Raw genomic sequence first — 17399 nt, 5'->3', positions numbered from 1 at the left:
CCAGACACGAGGCTGCTGGGCTCCACTGAGCTCATAGATCCGGTATTGACATGCAGATCAAGCCACAGAAGAATTAGGAAGATTGCTTGTTAGATTGTCTTCACAAAAACTGCACACACACACACACACACACACACACACACACACACACACACATTAGAATGTTTCCTCATTAATTACACCAGACAATTGTGTTTACAACCTTTTGAAGAAACAAAACAAAAACCCTGCAGTAATCCCATGAAAGCTTGGCTCAGTACACAAATCGTAGCAAAACTGCAAATCCTGTTAGGGATACAATGGGAGTCGTGTTGTATTATGAGAGATAAAGTGGTAACAAGTGGGAGGACGTAACAAACACATTCAATTTGAGTAGTTCTCTCTCAGAGGTGGAGTCAAAAGGTCAACTCTTTCCTTTGAAGATTTTAGCTTCATGTGATGTATTCTGCCTGTATGTGAATGTGCTTAATATCTGCCTTGATTCAGATGTTTGAGTTGAACTCTTTGTGTTGTCAGTTGAACGTCTCAGAGGACATCTGTGCGTTGCTGTGGCTCCGCGGGCCCTGAGGTCATTGAACACAACACTGGTTTGTAGGCCGTGCAGTGATTGATGTGCGTGTGACTGCTACAACATGTACGCATATAAATCTTTACAGTTGGAATGTTTTCCAGCTGCGGGTTTGAGCACTTGCTTTTGTAAAAAGAATATATTTAAAAAACGTTTTAAATAGACAAATGATATGACTGTTTTATGCACATAATGTAACTAATGTGACACACCCTGTCTTATTCATTCATTTTTATTTAGTGACGCCCTCTTTGTTTTTCATCAATTCTCTTGTGTTAAAATTGTTGTCAAATTCTTTTACCTCTAAAATGTTCATGGGGCCGTTAAAGACCGAAGGAATGTGAAAGTGTGAAGGTAACAGGAAATTAGATTGCCGTGTTTTCCTGTTTGGCCTCATTTGTCACTGATGTGTCACTGTTACTATGAATTAAGGTTTGTTTGTTTCGTGTTTGCCTGTAACCCAGCAGCTACAATCACTCATGTGTAACACACTAAAATGCATAAAATACAACAAACAATACATAAAACATAAAATATAATTTGGCTGCGTCGAAAGAGGCAACAAGATATATTTAAAAAGTGGAGAAAGAAAATGCTAAATTGTTTTTAATTATTTATAATTGTTAATCTGCTATGAAAGGTTTTAAGATTATTTGAAGCTCAATCCATAATATTTAAGGAACAGGTCTGACCCGAGGAATGTAAACACCCAATGCATTGAAGGTTTAAGGATATTACAGATAAAAAAACATCTGTAAAAAATAGTATAATGACCCAACAGAGGATTGAGAATATGAAGTAAAGTCCTCATAAACTCTCTCACACACAGATGTAGTAGAAATATGACAGTACCCGGTCAGAGGGTGGCGCTCTCTACTAACAAACAGAGTTGAGCAGCAGCATTGCTCCCTGATGATAAAAGTAACGTTCAGAGAGGAAAGCTGAGCCTCTCAGACCTTGATCAAGGACAAAAAAACGACTTCAAATATGTTCTCTTGGGGTTAAATTAATGTGGCTTTACAATGAGTGTTAACTGGACCGTTGGACCGGCCCGTGGTGATTCTCCTCTTCAGGGGCATAAGTGACAGAGATTTTAATTACTGTCATAATGTTTTCTTTTGCACTTCTTGTGACTGTCATATTGAGGTGAAACTGTTCAGGAGTGCACAGAACTATTTGACCAAAATGCCAAGCAGAGATTCTTAATAACTCTTGTTTCAAATTTAGACGTCTCCTTCAAAATATTATGAAGAATTGTCCCACATGCTAGAAAATATAACCAGACAACCTGTCCTCTTTAAAAAAAAACAAAAAACATACCACCACCCCCTTTAAATAGTTTAAACTCCTCACAGTTCAGATTAAAACATCTTTGATGATTATGTCAAAGCATTTCATTTCTCTTTTTTTTTTTCTGCAGTGAGGCTTTTGGAACAGTTATGATGAACCTCAGATCAAAAAAAAAGACAGGAGAATTTTCTGAAATAATAAGAAGTTCATTCTGCCTCGGTTGTAATTAGTCAGCTTAGACATTTTAGCTTTTCTGACAGCCCCCCCCCCCCCCCCCTCTCTCTCCTGTCACACTTTCAGCTAAAAAAACTAATGCATATCATTACATTTCCCCACAGAAAGGACCCACTAAAGTGTTCTACTTGTGTGTGTGACTACGATGATGTGTCTCGCGAAGAACGAGCCGCGATGCAATGAACGTTGTTTACCCAGCAGGTGGATATGACGTCACGGACTTGGGAACATCAAAAACAACAACATCCAAATCCGCGATTCTTCCTTTTTTTGTTTTTGTTTTTGCTCTCTCTTTCTCTTTCCTCCCCCACAGTCTTCTCTTCGGCGTGTTTAAAACAATTATAATCTAATAACATTTAAAGAGAGGGGAGCTCGTGCGTTTTTTCTCTCCAGCGAGGCAGACTGGGAGGCAGCGTGTGCGAAAGTCCACATTTTGCTTCTTTTTTTTTTGTCTCGACGCCCTCCTCTCGGTAAGATGATCTCTTTTCTCCTAGTAGTTAAGTTAGTTAGTTAGTTAGTCCCCCACCCCCCCCCGCCTCCTCTTCCTCCTCTTCCTCCTCCTCCCCCTGCACCACCAAACACCGAGAGGCGGGCGGTGTATTGTTGGTGTTTACGGTGTGATTTGTTGTCGCACGTTTACGTGTGCACGGGTTCGTTATCTCATACTAAAAATCGGTATCCCCCCTCCGCGTGCGCCTGTTTAGCTGCCGTAAAGCGCTTTCACCACGCTGGGTAAGTTTCACTATTATCTTAACGTTAACATTAGCTCGTGTCGTATCTAGAGACCTGCTGATGCTGCACGCAGCACGAGACACACGCGGAGCTCGTGTGTGTCTTCGCCTTTTCTTATTGTTGTTTTTGCTAATGGATACAATTAGCACTAATAAAATGCACCTGTGTTATTCGCACGTGGGCTGCTAGTGTGACGCTAGCGCTAATGCCTCCGTAACAAGAGTGGGTTTCTGTATGTTGTATCCTCTATTTTTTTTTATTATTTGGAAAGTTGAGTTTCTAACTTAGTTGAGGGCTGCTCACGAGACCCCCCCCCCCTCGTGCAAGCACCTTCATATTGTTGTTCTAAAGTGCTGTTCGGTGATAGTTAAGTCACAACGCTACCTGTTACGCAGCCGTAAAAAGTAAAGTTTTCACGGTGAAAGGGGAAGTTTTGAGTGCCGTGATTTCTTTGGAGTGAGACCAGAGAGGCAGCTCTTTTTCTCCCTCTCCCCCCCACGTGTTAGCTGTCCTCCAAGCTCCCCAAAATACCGGAGGAAGACGTCAACAGTTAGCACCCGAAACTGTAGTTATTATAAGTGTAATAAAGCTTCAGCTATAACAGGAACGTCCACTGCTTTTATTTGGCTGTGCGTCTTTTGCTGCTTCGGTGTGTGTGGATTGTAGCCCGACACGACTTTAAAGCGGATATTCAACTTGTTACCAACACAAAGGATTTAGAGACGTTTTAAAAGCTACTTTTGTTTAACTGTGCTGCTCAAAGTGTGAACTAAAGTGGGTTTATTGGGTCAGACGTGCTGTGGGTCAAACTTAGACTGTAAAGTTGCACTTTTTCATCACTTCTGAAAAATAAGGTTCATATTTTGTTTAATTAACAATGACCTGTTATTGTGTGCAAGTGTAAATTAACTTTATAAAAATAATAATTAATAATAATTATAATAGTGTTAGTGTCCAAAGGAATGTAAAGTCACTTGAGCAAAACTATTTTGCCCTGTGAAAATAAATTCAAAGCAATCAAATACATTTATATTGTAAATATTTTAGCTGCGTTTTCTGTTTAATTTAATATTCTATAACAGGTGTATTGCAGACAAGTGGGCACCGGTTACTAGTGCGATAGTGAATTTTACTGTTTAATGTGTCTGCGTACATATTATCAACAAATATCCTGCGTTGTTAATCCATTACGTATTAGTCATTTGTAAAGTCGGACACAATTAGTATCTTCACCCGAAAATTATAATTTTCACACACAAAAGATACAGATGATGTATCTCAATTGAGAGTGAACCGAGTGAAATATTACCCTTGATTATTTTTTTTTTTACAGTAAGTCTGCAGCTGGCAACAGCAGGACTAAAACCATCTTGAAAATTTGTACAAAAGGGAAACTGCAGCTTTAACAGCGATTGCTGGCAGTGCTCCCTCCTTCTTGGTCTTTGGATTAGTCATTGTCTGAGGGGGGGAGAACAAAAAAAAAAAAAGACACTTTTTTTTTTTGTAGGAGAAGTAAAGTAAACAGCCTCCAACAAGCGAACCTTGACAACCCAGATTAAGGAAAACATTGGAGATCAAACAGTGCTGCTGCTGGGCTGTTGTCATGAGAGAGAGAGAGAGAGAGAGAGAGAGACTATTTGAACAGGCACTGGGGTTTTGTGTGCCCACTTATGCATAAATGGACCCTTCGCAAATGCTGACCCTAGGTTTTTAAAATAAGGGGTTAGGGTGAACTTTCTTTGCAACTTTCCTGGGCCTGCAGTTTGAACCGGCTGTTGCGTACATCAGATGTTGTGCTGTGTCTGACGGGAACAACCTCAACACCGTCCCCCGCGTCTGTACTTTCTCTGCTTCATACTACAACTGAATAAATTGAGTTGGCAAGGAGGGAGGAGGGAGGGAACAGAAGGAAAAAAAAAAGCTTGAAATTTGAGGAAGAGCAGCTGTATGCATTGTAATGATGCAAGATCCTTAACGCACCGGCCTGTGATTTGTATTTCGTGTTATTTGGAAAGCCCTTGTTTCTAGTTTGGCCTCTTCAGGCTCTCTCCTTTTTGTAGAGAGCCGAGGTTCAACCGGTAAGAAAGTAATCAGTCACTCATGCATTCAGCGTGAGGACTCCCGTCCCCCGAGTGGAGCGGCCCTCTCTCTTTCATCTGACGGCTTCAGTATTTGTGAACACACACCGAAATACCCGGTGCTGGGTACGGAGGGGCTGTAAACCCGACTGTGCGTCCTTTCGCTTGCAGCCGAATGATAAGGAAGCGTTATTTTCCCCGTGCAGTGTGGGAAATAAGGTCTCCACGTTCGCTCCGTTGTTTCTTTTCTCATTTATTTGCCTCTCTTCACCCCTCGTTTTGGTTTCAGACGCGAGACGCCCTCGAACCACTTGCTTGAGACACTTTTTTAATTTATTTTTTTTACTCACAAAGCGAGACAAGTGACAGATGAATAAAGGGAATTTTTTTCTGGTAGATGAATTCGTCATGTGATGTTTGATGCACACGACACAAAAGGCAGCAAGGAGCACTGGCTCATTAGTGGCGTTATTACACGAATGGAAGCGATAACAAAGGAGAAAGCAGAGCAGTATTTTTCCAGGGTAAAGGTTAGTGTGTCCCGGCCACTGTGGCGTGCTCGGGCAGACGCTCGTCCGACCAGGTGAAGGCTTATTGGTCAGAGAGCGGAGCAGCTTCAGGTGTGCTCTGAGCAGCGCCTCTGTCTCTATGGAGACCGAGGAGCTGCTCAGGACGGCCATTAATTACTGTCTTCTACTGTCATCTGTCCTTAATAAAGAAAAAAGGGGGGGGGGGCGCTGAAAAATAACGTCATCCGTGTGCATGCAACGACGATGCGACATGACTTCGCTGCTGGTGTTGTCTTTCAGTCTTGAAGCAGCTGTTGTTGTGTTGCTCTCAGATAAAAGCAGTGTTGTTATTTTAATGAATAATTGGCTTGTTGTACATGCGGTGCAGTTTGTTGGCTTGATGGGCTGCACAACACATTGCCTCTGCTCTATCAATAAGTCATATTGTAACAAATATTCAGCTCTGTCTCCTTCCCTGTATGAAAAGTATTCACTTATTCTCAGACTAACGTCAACGTATTTGACCCTGGATTTAAATCTAGTGAAATGTGTGATGTTTTGTTTTGTGTGCAAATACTTGCGTGATATTTGAGACTAGCGCTGCAACTAACAAGTATTTTCATTGTCGATTAATCTGCCGATCATTTTCTCGATTAATCGATCAGTTGTTTGGTCGATGAAATGGTGAACAATGTCGATCGGTGTCTCCTGAAGCCCAAGATGACGTCTCAAAGATACTCAGTTTACTGTCACAGAGGAGTAAAACTAAAAAAAAAAACAGAAAATGATCACATTTAAGAAGCTGGAATCAGAGAATTTAAACTTTTTTTCCCCTAAAAAAAAATACTCGAACCGATTAATCGGTTAGAGAAATTGTTTTATTTATATGACAACTAATCGATTAATTGTTGCAGGAAAACGCTGATTTGACTGAACGTGTTGCTGAAACGAAATGAAGACAAACTTTGAACAAATAGATGAAAAAGTGAAGCGAGCTGGTTGTGCAGTGTGTTGTGGTTTGCGTTGATGTTTGACACCCGCAGTAGGGTAGTGAAACTCTGAAACCTATTCAAGATGTATGCATATAGTTCTTTACGTGTGTCATATTCAGACCTAGTCGTTCAATATTTAAATATACAAAACTTTGGACATTTTATGAGAGCGTTTAAGTTTAAGTAACACTTTACACCAAATGGTTGTTTCTTTCAGGCACACACACTATTCCCTCTTCTCATTTTTGAGTGAGTACACGTAATAACTTCAGAGTTCCTCCAATAGCACGGCACTTGTCTGTTTTGGGAATGATGCAGGTAAGCTACAAACACTTCCATCCAGACATGAGGGGGCTCAGCCATATGCTACAAGCTGCGCTCGGCTGCCGGGCCGAACCTCAGCACCTGTTTGTATCAGCTGTCCGGTCTGCGCGTCGTGTTTATGGCGCGGCTTCGGCGGCTCGGTGGACTTCAGTTTTTTTTTAAGGGATTTTCTATCAAATATGCATCAGTGAATGTTGACACCGATATGGTGTAGTTATTGCTCTCAAGTTGTAATTTGTAAACTCATATTTTGACGATAAGTTGTGTGGATTTCATTTCTTTTTTGTGCTGCCGTGTTGCACAAACCACCTCTCAGTCAAACACTGCAGGTTAGATCTGTGACGTGCGTGGCCTTTTGTCTGTTCGTGACGTTTTAAGTTCTATTGGTAGCACCCTGTTGGTTCTCTGTTCAGCTCGTGGTGCCGGTGCTCATTTTATCTCGCAGGTTCCTCTTGTTTATTTTGCAAAAATCTGCTGCTGGAAGTGTAAAAGTGTTCAGAACTAATCGGACCGTAGGTTGAATCATTATCATGTTAACGTGAACGAGAAAATGGCAAAAACTGAACCGTGAAGAAATGTCACAGGCCCGTCACTTAAACCCTGTTAACCGTCGTTGGCGGCGCTCACAGGAGCACATCTTTTAGGGCCTCATCCTTGACTTCTCCGATGTGTGATTTTTTTTTTTTTTTTTTTTTTTTTTTTTTTTGTCAGTCCTGGCCTAATAAGGAACATAACATGGCAGGGCCCGCTCCTCCGTCATCATCGCCGCGCGGGAAGTTGGTGTTGCTTTGATCATGTCTTTTGGGCGCATCACTCCGGCTTAGCCCGCCGCTCGCTACGTGATAAGCCATCAGAGCGCTCAGATCTAAGCCGGCAGCTCCGTGGGCTTCGAGGAGAGGGACGGGAGAGAGAGAGAGAGTAATGGGAGACGAGGACAGAGCGGCAATGCAAATTTTGTTGACAGACTGTTGCTGCAGCTGTTCTCCTCCGCCTTTTGAATTCAACAATGTTGCCGTCCGTCTTCGCTCGTCTGTTCGGGAGAAGGCCAAGTTGCCAGTCCTCTGTTGTCGTTCCTGTTCCCGTGTTGTGTACTCTGCCCTCTCGGCAATTAAAACCCCTTTTAATCAGACGCTCGTGCTAATCGCCTCAAAAACACATGATTTCATCCTTTTACAAACCGCTCTCCTCCCGTCTGTACATAAACCATCGTTGTTGTGTTTTTTTTCTTCTGGACCCCCCATTACCAAAGGGTGCTCCTAATTGACGGGTTGTTGCTTGTTTATTTGATATATATTTACCAGCTGGGTGGTAATTGGGGAGCGGTAATTACCCGAGATGCAGTGCGGCGCTTCGGCAGAGGTGCTGCCACGCTGATGAGTCTGGAGCACAGATGAAAGTATGCAGGTTACTGTTATCATCCTCGCGGACTGTTTAAATACGCGACAGCGGAGAGAGCAGGGATGGCTAATTGGGCCCCGCGTCCCTTCTGCGGTCTCATTGTTTACTGTGATGATGCACGGGGCGAGATCAAAAGCGCCGCACTTTTATCTTTGTGCAATTTCTTCTTCTTCTTCTTTTTTGGTAGGCCCAGTTGTTGGCAATGTACCTGAGCAGTTAATAGCAACAATAAAAAGGCGTGTGTGTGTGTGTGTGTGTGTGTGTGTGTGTGTGTGTGTGTGTGTTAGGGGCCTGGTGGATTTGGAGTCCCTCCTGGATGATGTAGTTCCTTCACTGATAATGGCCTTGTTAACTGAGATTCATTACCTCTTCATTCAGAGTCCCCTCTGGATATTGAGGGAGAGTGTTCTCAAGCTACCGGCTCTGCCACGGTGAAGTCATACTGATGTGGCTTCTTAGTTTTTTTTCCTTTTCGCCAGCTATTCGTGGAAGGCGGTGACGGTATCTTTCCCGATGATTCAGTTGACCTGAGACTGAGAGGGGTGGCGGGGGTGGTGTTTGACTTTGTTTGCTACTCAATTCCACTTTCACACCAACACCAGCTCGCTCTCTCTCTCTCTGTCTCTCTCTCTCTCTCTCTCTCTCTCTCTCTCTCTGTGTGTCTCTCTGTCTCTGTCTCTCTCTCTCTCTCACAGACACTCGTCTCTCTCGTTCTCCAATTCCCTCAAACACACACCTTGTTTGTGCTGTTGTGTGATAGCCTCCTCTCCCAGTAGATCTGCAGACTTTGTTGTTGTTGTTTGCCTGTATTGGTTGGTGTGTGTGTGTGTGTGTGTGTGTGTGTGTGTGTGTGTGTGTGTGTGTGTGTGTGTGTGTGACTTGCATTCGCCCGGGCTCCTTGGAGGGAGTTTGTTTTTGTTCTCGGTGTTGTAAACAGGGCGAGGCTCCGTTCCCAAACCACTCAGTTGGAGATGGTTATTTTCACCCGAGTTATATATTTTTGTTGTTTATCCTCTCGGTCAATAGATTAGCCTGGGATGGAGTTATGTGTTGGGGGCAGAGAGCGTGGCCGTCCAGTTCCTGCACGGGAGAACCGCTTTGTCACTGTCGTCTTTGTGATTTAAAGAAACACTTTTGTTGATAACTCTTAACGTTTTTAGGGCTGTGTGATAATTTATTAGAATCATTTATATCTTTTATTTATTCTTAAGTATGAGATGTAATGTGTCAGCGTGGAGTCTTGTGAAGATACCTTTTTTTCAGTGACAGAATGATGTTCCATGAACACACACACGAGCTGAATCACGGTACAAAACGCCAAAATGAGGCCGATATGTGGGTTTAAATAGAAGTGTACAGTATTTGAGGCTCCTGTTTATCAAAGATGAGATTCACACAGCGATCCACGTCAGGTGTGATGCTTCTGTGGCTTTCACAGAGCGGTTCGGCATCAAGAGGCTGCGGATGTGTGTAAAGTCCCTTTTTCACATCTCGCAGGATAACACAGCAGCAAACACAGCAGGTGGCCACGTGACACGCGGGCGAGCGGCAGGTTTTAAAAAGAAAATGTGGGAAAATCTGTCGTTTGTGAGTGGGAAACGCATCGTTAATGTCAGGGGCTCATTGGATACAGAGGCGGGACGCAGCTGCATGGTAGCCACCTAGCTGCTACGTTAGCGCAAGGTAGCTGTTTGGCTGGGAAGACACAACAACTATAAATACATTTACGATCAAATTGACGCTTGTTCTCGTACACAGACTCGTGGTTGTTGCTCGCGTCTCTTGTGAACACTTCAACATGACGCTACGCTAGCTGTGATAGCCATAGACTGTATTTAAGGATCTTTGAAGAGCCGTGGTCACTGTTTTGAGAAAATTCAAGTTAAAGTTGCATCTCATCTCGACATTCTCACTCTATGTACAATTCCGCGACTGCTTCCCTCAGAGCAGCTGTCAATCATGACGTCGCACCCCTTGAACATACATTAGTGTGATAATAAATACCTAAAATGACAGAAACCGTCGTGGGAACAATGTCTTTGACGTGTACTTTGTTTTAGTTTGACCATCTGCTAACAGGGAGGGGGCGGGCTCTATGATCTATACTGCAGCCAGCCACTAGGGGGCGATCGATAAGTCTCGTCTTCACTTTTTGGTAGCCGTCATGTCGTCCATCTTTATATCCGGTCTGTGATGTACACAGGGATCATTTCTCTGTACAATACAAGACTCACTGACTAGTATCCTTCACATAACTACGTGAGTGGAGCAATATATTTTATAAGGAAAACAAAACACACCGACTCCGAACTTTAATGAAATGAAATGTCAAATCATTATTAATTGCAAATTTGAATGATAAAAGCAGACGCCTCAGCAGCAGTGTGTGTGATAGCTGGTAGTGTTCCCCTGTTTCCATCCTGAGAGCGCTGTGCTTTACCTCTCTGCACAGTCAGCTCACACACCAGCAGTCAGGTGACATAACAGCAGGCGGCAACAACAGGCACACAGCTCACAGTAAAAAGTGATCTGAGAAAAAGAAAAATGAGTGTTCAGAGCAGTGAGTTTACCAACGGACAGAAAGGGTTAATGCTGACTTGGCTCGTCAAGGGGCTTCATGACCCTAACGCCGCCCGGCTCGCTCGTGAATGGGTGAATGGTTTATATTAGGGATGGAAATATTGTTTTGTGGTATTGTGGCTTACAAGACATTTATCTAAGAGACTGCCCGACCGGGTCTAAAAAAAGACAGAGATAAAGATGGAGAGAGAGAGAGAGAGAGAGAGAGAGAGAGGGTGAGAATCTCAACTGCAACTGAAACTTACTTATTTTGTTCCAGGAACTATAGTAAAGAGCACCGGAAAGTGTACGTTAGCAGTGATGTGAATCGTCAGTTGCAGATCTGAGTCTCCTGTAAAAGCGGTGATGTCGTACCAGAGGTTCACCTGTGACAGCGTTGGCTCACGTATCGCACGTTGCACATTCTATTTGTCTTCGGTATCAGTTCTCAGTGAGTGGCGCTGACAAAGCGCCTTCTGCGTCTCTCTCTCACACACACACACACACACACACACACACACGTGTGTGTCCCAGAGTTGCTCCCAGCTTCGCCGCCGCCGTTAACCATTTACTATTTACTGTTTACAGCCTTTTTGTTGGAGATTTACTGCACCTGTTGTAAATGCTGCCAATGTGGTGTGGGATAAACAATCAGCCGCTCCGAGTTATTGGATGTTTTTCTAAAAGCCTTTTCATGTCGTGTGTATGGAGCGCGGGGATGCACAAGCTTTTAATGTGTCGGCCAATCAATTCCTCGCGCCGGAAAAAAAACACAACACAACTCGCCCAGAAATGAGTAAATCAATCCATTCATATCCATAACTACGGAGGGGATTTGGGTATTTTGAGTGCATGTCTGTGTGCTTCCTACACAATCGTACGCTGCGATTGAAGAGCTAATTCAAAGAGTTTTAATCACTGCGACCGACCCTCTCGCTGTGTCATCTCCCTTCTTTTTTGCATGAAGTGAATAGACGAGCAGTCTCTTTTTAGAGCATAATGGCCACATTAGAGCACGAGACGGATGGCGGATGAAAAATTCTGCATCCTTCATGCACACGTTCTCTTTCACTGAGTCACTCCGCTGTCGTTCATCAGTAGCGGGGTCCCGTGTGAAAGACCTTGCAGGCCGCGGTGAAGTTGATTGCAGCGCCGCAGCCTCCCACCAGATCCACGGGATGCCTCTCTTTCCACCATGAGACATCATGCCCGACCACATACAGGCCAGTCAACATGTAAACAGTTACTCACTACCTGATACTTCTCACAGCTGATGATTCATCTGAAGAGACGTCGTCTCATGGAGTGTTCTCAGGGTGTACTCAACAATTCACCCTGTGATCTTCATCCACTGCCATGAGCTGTACAGGCTAACATTGTAGGCCAGTCGAGGCCACTCGCTTAAATAAGCAAACGGATCACGTGACCAGACTTGGTATCGTGAACAGGCGATACTGTTGCCAACAGCAGCTACCGATGTAAAAGTGAATATGGACGGATGTCATCACGTTAAATCGTAGTGGACATTTGTGCGTGATGTACGCTGAGTCGCTTCGCGTCCGTTCAGAGTTGGTTTGCATTGCAAGCAGACCGCTGAACTCATTCAGTCTGAACATTGGGAGTGTTCATGTCCAAAAATGTTTCGTTTTTTTCCTCAACGCGCTCAAAGCGTCTGTTCTTATACAATGCCTTTCCTCTTTTTCCTTGATGGCAAAATATGCAACGCACGGATCAAACTGGAGATAAAAATGTATATATAAATCGGAGCTGCATGGAATTGGCAGTAATATTCAAATGATATGGCATACCAACACTTCCTTGGCAGTAGGGCTGTTTGATACAACAAAAATAACATTTCCGTATTATTAAAGGAACGCTGTATCTTTTTTCTCTTTTCTAAGGTAATACCAAGTCACAGAATAAAAGTGGTCATCATAACATAATAAATCTAATCTAATGGTCTAACGGGAGTCAACAGGGCGACAAATACTCAGCATCCTCACCAAACAGTGATGTCGGGTCAACCGTCTGTGAAGACACAACGGCTACAGGGGCGTTTAGTTTGTTTAGCATTCTGCAATACGTCTGCTGTTTACTGGCAACATGCAGTAACAGGATTAAAGCCTGTCGTCCACATTGTTTCTCTCCTGTAATTTAATTGGTTTCCACTCTGGAAAATAGAAGAGAATTGTCATAGAATAATAGAGACACAATCGAGTGAGATATCCCAGTCGTAGGTGTCTTGTTTCCTTCCTTGCCTCTTCAGACGGTGTACGATTTGTGGAACTGATCATAACCTATAGCAGCGAGGTTGAAAGCAGGCAGAGACGTTCCTCGCTTTATAGCGCTCTGCGAGTGAAACCTTACACACTTGTGCTAATGTAAATGATTTGCATGGAGTTTGTCCCCGCTGATTACGACTGTTTGGACTGTTCCTCTTTGGAACCGTGCCAATTGAATTTTCTGCCTTCTAACGCGCTCGGAGAGCCGGGAATATGGTTCTCATCGGGGCCCGAGGCTTGATTTCCCCCCCCCCCCCCCCCAAAAAAAATCCTTTCACATCACTCTGACAATTAGCGAGCTCGACCATCCCCAAATGGCACACGTAATTAAAGAGTTGGCATTATAATTACAATGTGTTTATTGTCTGTTTATGGGTTGTGTGCCGTGCATAACTCACCGGGAGATTTTCTTTTGGTGTAAATAGATCGAGGGCTGTTAACGTACTTGGTGGTAAATGCAATTTCATTACATCTCGATACCTCCTTTATCAGCCCTTTGATGGTTGCCGCACATGCAGCACAATTTGGCTGTCGGCAGAAACTGGCACGCTCGAACCCCCCCCCCCCCCGAATTGTTTAGTCGTGTTTTTTTTTTTTTTTTTAAACAGGCACAACGGTAAAAGTTAAGTAAATGATGCAATTTATTCCCTTCTCCTCATTGCCAGGCTGGCTGCCACGGGACCTGTGCCAGCTTTAAATAAGTGGCACCCAGATGGCTTTCACACGATGCCCACTTGGTTACAAAACGGTCCTGGGGAATAAAGCCGGCTGCCACAACAAGCGGCGGGTCAGCCGGTGAGCCTGTTGCTTTTTTTGCACTTTTTCCGCGTGTGTGCAAATGGATTAATGTTGTGTCACTTTGCCGGATTCTTTGGGAACGTTGTATCTCAGGGGTCCCTCTGTGAATTGGAAAAGAGCCCCGTTAATGAGGAGGGCGGGATAGAGAGGTCGGGGAGAGAGATTCTCTGCAGGAGGGTTTCTCTCTCTCTGCTAATGTCAGGCATTGAGTTCTTGATTCCTCAGAAAAGAGCACGGGAGGCAAATGATGAGCTCTGGAGTAATATAAATCCGTCAACGACAGGATTGCTTAGCCTTCCTATCTTCAAAAAAAGCAAAGTCTCTCCTCCTCCTCCTCCTCCTCCTCTGCAGCTGTGCTGGTCTCTGGGCCGGCTGTCTCCTGGAGAAGTGGTGAACTGTGTCATCTCCAGCCACTAACAACTACCATCTGCAGCAGCCACCGCTGCAGATCGAGAGGACAATGTGAAACTGATATTTTTTTTTATAGCGCAAACGAATAAATAAACAAAGCCCCTGGACAAAAAAAACCCAACAACAACACAAACAACCCGCGGCTTATGCAAATGCTGGGAAAATGTGTTCGCGAATCGATAAGCCCCGTTTGTGTACGAGGAGACCGTTTTTATACACAGATACACATTCATAAGTTTGCTATTTTATCTGCAGCAGCTCCCCCCCTCAAACATCTGTTTATCTTCTACAGTTCATGTTAAACCCACGCATTACGATGAAACACAAACTAGTTGTTGTTGAGTTGTGACATGAAGCGGCCCAGAGCTGGCCGGGCTGCTGCAGGACACCAGATGTTCGAGGCAAAGTTTTCAGTCATTGTGGTTGGAGAGAGGGGTCAAACTGTCAGTAGGTTAAAGGTCTAGCAGCGTAAAAAACCCCAAACCGTTAATTAGAGATGAGATATTTATTGTGTGTTTATGTTGCTCTGTTAACTTCCAGCGTTGCTGTTTTAAGCCCGATTGTTCCGTCAAAAGTCCGCTGGAAGACGCGCCGATTTTCCTCCACGAAAGAAAAATGAAACCTCAACAGCCCCGTCCCATTGTTTAGCTCGTTCTCCCAGTCACCTTGTAATTGTTTCTGTGTCAGAAGCAGCTATTAGCATTGCTAGAAAATGGTAATGCTTTTGAGGGACTCATCTCTCTGAGAGAATGGCTCTCTATCACACTCTCACATTCTTTTAAAAGGGAAAAGGAAGATGAATTCTGCCCATAAAGGCTGTATCACAAGGGCTTTTTATCCTAAATGGCTCTGGGGATTGTTATCTGTGGGAAGTGTGTCCTGCCTCCGTCGTGTTCAATCAAGTGTCCACTTAGCTGTGACTGGGAGTAATTGTTCCCAAGTGGGCCACACACTGACCTGTTAATGTCTGCGCTGACCCGCTAACCTTGTCAGCGCGTCTTGGGGAGGAGTTTAAATCATGTGGATCTCCTGCACGTCTTTACGCTACCGGGTCAAGTGGGCGTCGGCCCCCCGAAAGACCACTCTCTGGTAATTGTCCCCAGCAGCGCAGGTCAGCCGCGGGTGTTCCCGATGGCTCTTATTAGATGAGGAGTGGTGTGACTTAATGGGTCATGCCATTGATCCGATACAGCACCAGTTTACCCCCCCCCCCCACCAACCAACCGGTGCAAAACCTGATCACTGGCTTCATCGTAGATCCACTAACACCGTGTATGCTGTCGTTTTTCACAATTCGAATGGGTTAAACAAGTTTCCTTTTGTAAATATTCTCACTTGTCGTGCTTTCAAACGAGCAGCAGGTGACCTGTAACTGATTTCATGGAGCAAAAGAAACCATCGCTGGGTTCACCTGACGCCGGCTAACTCCTGGCCCTCGTCGCACTCCCTCAACAAGGACGGACAGCTTCAAGCGGCTGTCTGGTTCGCCTGCGAACTCACAAATGAGTGGCAATTAACACACGCGCTGCGAACCGGAGTTTTCCCTCAGAAACTGACATCGTTTGTAATTTGAGTGAAAAGAGGAGATCACAACCACATGTTTCCAGAGCGAGTCGAGTGTCGAGCAGCTGGCACGTGAAAAAGTGAGAACGCTTTATAGTCTGAGGTAAAAGTGTTTTGACTTTATGTTGGCGTCTTCGCATGTAGTATATCTCAAAGTGTTTGGTTGTTTTAGTCTTTTTTTAAAAACATTTTATGGACAAATTACGTAATAAAACGTAACCGCGTTTTAACATCCAGCGCTTGTTAATTTGCAATAAAGACTTGAAATCAGAGCGACCTCTTTAAGTGTGTGCTATTTTAACACCCTGCACATAAATCCCATCTCTTTTCAATCTTCTCATCAAGTGGTTTCTAAAGCTGGAGTAAGATCTCAAAGTGAGGGGCCCCGCCGTGAATCCATGAGGGCGTGGGTTTGGGGGGGGGGGTGTCTGTTGGGATCAACATATTTTCGGGGAGTAATGACAAGGATGCAACCGAGTAATCAGTCGAGTCTTATCTGGGGCCGATTGCGGGCCCCAGGAATGTGGACTGGGTCTGTGGAAAGAGCGGCTGCGCTAATGGGGTTAGTCAAATTCCACACTGGTGAGTTATGAGGCGTTGGGATGTCTGTGGGTTTGTTGTGTCTGGTCAGAGAGACACCGCGCTGCACAGAGTTATAGAGTTAGTCTTTTTTTGACACGCTTTCCCATCGAGCACGGGGCCAATTAACTGGGAGCTGTGCTGCTGGAAGACACCGGCCACATTTAACAGCAAAGCGGTGCACATGTCGCGTATACGTATATATACTGTATATACAGTATATATATACACATCATGGGGCCAACAAGCCACACATGCAGCCACGACTCGTGTGACGGGGACCAAACTAGAAGCCATCTGTTCGGCTGCCTCATCTGCAATGGTCTGAAGCTGATCTGGAAGTCATTAGCATATTTCCACTTGTTTATCTGGTTACAGACGAATGCTTTTTGAGCTCAACACCAGCTTTTACAATCAACAAAATGTTGTCTCCGATGTGTTTCCAGTGGCACAAAGGCTCATGCATCATTTCTGTAAACAACAAAGCAAGAAGGTGGAGAGACCACGTCGGGGATTATAGGTCACTGCACTACTGTGAACACCGTCTCCTGAGCAATCACACTTGGAGCTTCGTAGTGTGGTACACAGCTTTATTGTAAATATCTCATCATCATAAAAGTTTGTAATGTGTCGGTAAAGATGTTCTTTTTGTTTGGGTGCTTTAAATATAAAATAATAATCGTCTTTTAGGTCCTGTAGTCTGTGTTTTGATCACATTCAGCTCCGTGAAGCGCGTTTCTGTCTTCTGTGGGTTTATCAAAAGCACTCCGTTAACAAAGGTCAACCACGTGACTTGTTTACTGTTTCTTAGATGAGAAGCGAACCACAGAAACTGTGATACAAACACCTTTGCTGCTATTTTAGTGTCCGCCATTGCTGCTTATCTGCATGTTCACATATGAACCACGACTTGGTATGCATGTAGGCCAGGAGGAGCCAACAGGAATCGGTGCGTCACAACCTATCAAACACTTGCGGCCGAGGATGATCACTTTTACTTTTTACCTGTTATGTCATTTCTGTACATGTGGGCTCAGCGGACCAGGTTAGGGGCTCCCCCCCCACCTTTTCACTTCCTGTTT

General features: G+C 44.3%; 1 protein-coding gene across 6 annotated transcripts in view; it reads left to right on the top strand.

Moving 5' to 3' along the window:
- Positions 1-2207: 2207 nt before the first annotated feature.
- The window catches only part of foxp1b (forkhead box P1b), a 148196-nt gene continuing 133004 nt past the window's right edge, over positions 2208-17399 (top strand). For 5 of the 6 annotated variants that reach the window (XM_031843591.1, XM_031843625.1, XM_031843599.1 and 2 more), the window contains exon 1: positions 2672-2824. The gene's annotated coding sequence lies outside the window, so the exon portion shown is untranslated. Of the gene's footprint in view, positions 2563-2671; positions 2825-17399 lie in introns of those variants that run through there. The other variant, XM_031843583.1, reaches the window with a different exon arrangement.

Source organism: Anarrhichthys ocellatus, unplaced genomic scaffold (assembly GCF_004355925.1).
Source record: "Anarrhichthys ocellatus isolate YVR2014 unplaced genomic scaffold, GSC_Weel_1.0 scaffold1, whole genome shotgun sequence".
NCBI classification, from domain to species: domain Eukaryota; kingdom Metazoa; phylum Chordata; class Actinopteri; order Perciformes; family Anarhichadidae; genus Anarrhichthys; species Anarrhichthys ocellatus.
Note: the sequence above shows the minus strand (reverse complement) of the source record. Positions and strands in the feature narration are given on the sequence as shown.